Consider the following 6228-nt stretch of genomic DNA (forward strand, 5'->3'; position numbering starts at 1 on the left):
CCTAATCTTAGGGAACTAGTCTGTTAGTCTTTCACCACTGAATATGTTAGCTGTGGGTTTTTCATTAGAGGCACTTTATCAGGTTGTGCAAGTTGCCTTTTGATATGAGCTGAATTGTGTATCCCCAAAATTCATATGTTGAAGCCTAACCCCCAGTACATCAGAATGTGACTGTATTTGGTGACAAAGCCTTTAAAGAGATGAGGTTAAGTTAAAATGAGGCCATTAGGGTGGGCTCTAATCCAATCTGATTGGTGTCTTCATAAGAGGAAATTTGGACACACCAAGGATATGCACACACATGGCCATGTGTGGGCACAGTAAGAAGGCAAGCCACAAAAAGGACTCAGGGGGAAAAAAACCTGCTGACATCTTGAATTTGGACTTCTACCTTCCAGAACTGTAAGAATATAGATTTCTGTTCTTTAAGCCATTCAGTTTGTCACATTTTGTTATGACAGCCCTGGAGAACTAATATACCTTCTATTCCTTGTTTATTAAGTCACTTTTATCATGAAAATGTGTTGAATATAGTGAAACTCTGTTTCTGCATCAATATAGATGACCATGTGGGTTTTTTCCTTCATTCTGTTAATGTGGTGTATTACACTTATTGATTTCTGTATATTGAACCACACTCACACTCCTAGGATAAATCCTTTCTGGTCATGGTGAATAATCCTTTTAATATACTGATGGATTTTATTTGCTAGAATTTCATTGAAGATTTTTGCATCCATATTCATAAAGGGTATTGGTTATAGTTTTTTCTTGTGATATCATTGTCTAGCTTTGGTATAAGGTAAATACTGGCTTCATGGAATGAGTTAGAGTGTTCGAATCACCTCTGTTTTTTGAAAGTGTTTGAGAAAGATTGAGGTTAATTCTTTATTAAACAATTGAAGAAAGGATGGCCCTATGGTCTAGTGGTTAAGTTCAGTGTGCTCCATTTCAGCAGCCTGGGTTTGGTTCCCAGGCATAGACCTACTCCACTCTTCAGCCATGCTGTGGTAGTGACCAACATATAAAGTGGAGGAAGATTGGCACAGATGTTAGTTCAGGGTGAATCTTCCTCAAGCAAAAAGAGGAAGATTGGCAATAGATGTTAGCTCAGGGCAAATCTTCCTCAGCCAAAAAAAAATTGATGAGCCAATATTGATTTAGATCTTCTTTGATTACTTACTTCAGAGTTTTATAGTTTTTTTCAAACAGATCTTTCACATATTTTATTAGACTTACACTTAAGTATTTCATTTTGTTGTTGCTAATGTTAATGGCATTGTATTTATAGTTTAAAATTCCAATTGTTCATAACTGGTCTATAAGAAAGCATTGATATTTGTATATTAACCTTGTATCTTAAACCTTCCTATAATCTCTTATTAGTTCCAGGAGATATTTTGTTGATTCCTTGAGGTTTTCAAGTTTAATAATCACATAATATGAGGAAAAAATTTTATTTCTTCTTTCCCAACTGTATATTTTATTTCCTTTTCTTGTCTTATTGCATTAGCTAGGAATTCCAGTATGAGGTTGAGTAGGAGTAATGAGAGTAGATACCCTCACAGCTCTAATATTTATTATTTCTTTTGTTCTCCTTATAATGGATTTAATTTACTCTTCTTTTTCTGGTTTCCTAAAGTGGAAGATTATTTAGTTTAAATCTTTCTTCATTTCTAATATATGCATTTAATGCTATAATTTTCACCCTTCAGCACTACTTTTGTTGCATCCCACAAATTTTGATGAGTTGTATTTTCATTTTCATTTAATTTAAAATATATTTTATTATGGTAATAACACAACATGAGATCTAATCTCTTACATTTTTAAGTATGCAATACATTATTGTTAACAGTAAACACAATGTAGAGATAGCAGGTCTCTGGAGATAATTCATCTTGCATAACTTAACTTTTATACCTTTTGAACAGCAACTCCTTGTGTCCTCTTCCCCTTAGCCCCTGGCATCCACCATTCTACTCTCTGTTTCTGAGTTTGACTATTTTAGATACCTCATTTAAGTGGAATCATGGAGTATTTATTCTTCTATGACTGACATATTTCACTTAGAATATCCTCCAGGTTCATCCATATTGTCAAATATGGCAGGATTTCCTTCAATTTCAAGGTTGAATAATATGCTGTTGTATGTATATATGATATCTTCTTTATCCATTCATCTGTTGATAGACCATTTAGGTTGTCTCCATATTTTAGCTGTTGTGAATAACACTTCAATAAACATGGGAGTGCAGATATCTCTTGGAGATTCTGATTTAAGTTCTCTTAGATATATTCCCAGAAGTGGGATTGCTGAATCATATGGTAATATTATTTTTAATTTTTTGAAGAAATCTTACATTGTTTTCCATAGAAGCTGCACCATTTTACATTCCCACCAACCATGTACAATAGTTCCAATTTCACCACATCATCACACTTACCTTTTGCTTTTTTTTCTAATAATAGCAAAGCTAAGGGGTACAAGGTGGTATCTTATTGTGGTTTTGATTTGCATTTCCTTGATGATTAGTGATGTTGAGCATCTTTTCAACCAGCTATTGGCCATCTGTATGCCTCCTTTGGAGAAATGTGTTCAAGTCCTTTATCCATTCTTAAATCAGGTTAGTTGGATTTTTTTTTTTTAAGATTTTTACTTTTTCCTTTTTCTCCCCAAAGCCCCCCAGTACATAGTTGCATATTCTTCGTTGTGGGTCCTTCTAGTTGTAGCATGTGGGACGCTGCCTCAGCATGGTCTGATGAGCAGTGCCATGTCCGTGCCCAGGATTCGAACCAACGAAACACTGGGCCGCCTGCAGTGGAGCGCACAGACTTAACCACTCGGCCACGGGGCCAGCCCCAGGTTAGTTGGATTTTTTGATATTGAGTTGCAGAAGTTCCTTACATAATTTGCATATTAATCCTCTTTCAGACAAAAGGTTTTCAAATATTTTCTCTCATTCCATAAGCTGCTTCTCACTCTCTTGAATGTTTCCTTTGCTGTGCAGAAGCTTTTGAAATTATGTATTCCCACTGGCCTATCTTTGTTTTTGTTCCTTGTGCTTTTGGTGTCATATCCAAGAAATCACTGCCAAGCCCAATGTCATGGAGTTTCCCTCCTACGTTTTCTTCCAAGAATTTTATAGTTTCAGATCTTACATTTAAAACTTTAATTCATTTTGAGTTGATTTTGTTATGATGTAATATAAGGGCCCAATTTCATACTTTTGATGTGGATATCCAGTTTTCCCACCATCATTTGGTGAAAAGACTGTCCTTTCCTCATTGTGTATTCTTGGCACCCTTCTCAAATATGCACCCTTGACCATATATGCATTTTTTTCTGGGCCCTCTATTCTATTCCGTTGATCTATATCTCTGTTTTTATGCTAGCATACTATTTAAATTACTATGGCTTTGAAATATATTTTGAAATCAGGAAGTGTGATGCCTCCAGCTTTAATACTGGCCTCGTGAAATGAATTTTGAAGTATTCCTTGTTCTGCAATTATTTGGAAGAATTTCAAAAGGATTGGTGTTAATCTTCTTTAAATGTCTGGTACAGTTCTCCAGTGAAGACTTTTATTTGTTGGGAGGTTTTTGATTACCAGTTCAATCTCCTCTCTAGTTATATGTCTGTTCAGATTTTCTATTTCTTCATGATTCAGTCTGGGTAGGTTGTATATTTGTAGGAATTTATCCACTTCCTCTGGGTTACTAATTTGTTGTGTATAATTGTCCATTGTAGTCACTTTTTGACCCTTTATATTTCTCTGGCATCAAGTGTAATGTCTCCTTTTTCAGAAATTTCTGATTTTGCTCCAAAAATTTTTAATTTCTCTTGAAACTTCTCTGACCCACAGTTCATTTAGAAGTGTGCGATCTATTTTCCAAATATTTGGGATTTTTCAGCTGTCTTTCTGTTATTGATATTTAGTTCAATTCCATTGTGATTTGAGAGCATACTTTCTATTATATTAATTCTTTTAAATTTGCTATGGTAGGTTTTAGGGCCCAGGATTTTGTATATCTTGCAGAATGTTCAGTGTGAACATAAGAAAAATGGGTATTCTGTTGTTGTTGGATTAAGTATTCTATGAATGTAAATTAGATCCAATTGATCGATGATGTTGCTCAGTTCAACTACGTCCTGACTGATTTTTCTCCCTGCTCGTTCAGATAATTAATAATTGTAGGCTGTTTAAATCTCCAACTGTAATAGTAGATTCATCTATTTCAACTTGTAGTTCCATCAGATTTGCCTCAAATATTTTGATGCTCTGTTTTTAGATGCATAAACATTAAAAATTGTTATGTCTTCTTGGAGAATTGACCACTTTATCATTATGTAATGCCCCCCTTACTCTCCGAAAATTTTTCTTTCTCTGAAGACTGTTTTAACTGAAATTACCATAGCTACTCCAGTTATCTTTTCATTAGTGTTAGCATGGCATATCTTCCTCCATCCCTTTACATTTAATCTATATGAGTCTTTATATTTAAATTGATTTCTTGTCAACAACATATTTAGGTTTCTAGAATTATTTTCCCACTATGAAAGTCTCTGTCTGTTAATTAGTGTATTTATACCATTGCTATTTAAAATCATTATTGATATACTTGGAATATCTATCATATTTGTTACTGTTTTCTATTCATTGTCCTTGGGGTTTTTTCGTTTGTTTCCTTGTCCTTCATATTTTTTCTGCCTTCTCTCGTTTTAATTGAGCACTTTATATGATCCCACTTTTTCTCCTCTCTTAGCACATCTATCATATGTCTTTTGTTACACTTTTTTTAGTGGTTGCCTTTGAGTTTTCAATACACTTTTACAACTATTTCACATCCACTTTCAAACGACAGCATTCCACTTCATGAGTAGTGTAACTACCTTATTATGAAGAATCCCCAATTTCTCCCTCCCATTCCTTATAACATTGTTGTCATTCATTTCATTTATCCGTAAGCTATAATCACATTATTGGTATTATTTTGAACAAACTGTTATATCAGTCAAGAATAAAAATAAAAGTGTTTATTTTACCTTCATTTATTGCTTCTCTAACACTGTTGCTTTCTCTATCTAGATCACAGTTTCTGACTTACAAAATTTTCCTTTTTCATGAAGAACTTTTATCATTTCTTGAAAGGCAAGACTGCTGGCAACAAATTTCTTCAATTTTTGTTTAACAAAGGCTTTATTTCTCCTTCACCTTTGAAGGATAATTTTGCTGGATACATAATTTGGTGGGGCTTTTTTTTCAATGCTTTAAATACTTCACTGCACTTTCTTCTTGCTTGCATGGTTTCTGAACAGAAGCCCAATGTAATTCATATCCTTGCTCTTCTATAAGGTGTTTTGTTCCTCTGAATTTTTTCAAGATTTTTCCTTTGTCTTTTATTTTTTCCAGTTTGAATATGATGTGCCAAGGTGTACAAATTTTGGTATTCTTGTTGTTCTCTGAGCTTCCTGGATCTGTGGTTTGTTGCCTATCACTAACTTTGGGAATTTGTCAGTCATAATGTCTTCAAATATTTCTTCTGTTCCTTCTTCTCCTCTCCTTCAAATACTCCCATTAAGTGACTATTAATGACAGCTCCTTATTTGAATCCAATCTATTTGTGAGCTCATCAAAAGCATTCTTCATTTCTGTTATGTTTTCAATTTCTAGCATTTCCTTTTCATTCTTGCTTAGAGACTCCATGTGTCTAATTATATTACCCATCTGTACATTTTTATTATTGTGTTAAGATCATTTATCATGAGATCTAACTTCTTAATAAATTTTTAAGTATACAATTACATATTGTCAACTATAGGCACAGTGCTATACAGCAGACCTCTAGAATTTATTCATCTTGCATAACTGAGGTTTTATACCTGTTGAATAGCAACTCTGCACTTTCCCATCCCCCAGGCCCTGGTGTCCACCATTTAATTCTCTGCTTCTATGAGTTTGACTATTTTACATACCTTACATAAGTAGAATCATGCCGTATCTGTCCTTCCGTGACTGGAGTATTTCACTTAGCATAATGTCTTCACTATTCATCCATATATTATTGCACGTAGTAGGATTTCCATCATCTTTAAGGCTGAAAAATATTCCATTGTAGATATATGCCACATTTTCTTTATTCATCTGTAATAAAACATTTAGATTGTTTCAACATCTTGACTATTGTGAATAATGCTGCAATGAATATGGGAGTTCAAATCTCTTC

The sequence above is a fragment of the Equus przewalskii genome, chromosome X (genome assembly GCF_037783145.1).
Source record: "Equus przewalskii isolate Varuska chromosome X, EquPr2, whole genome shotgun sequence".
Lineage (NCBI taxonomy): Eukaryota > Metazoa > Chordata > Mammalia > Perissodactyla > Equidae > Equus > Equus przewalskii.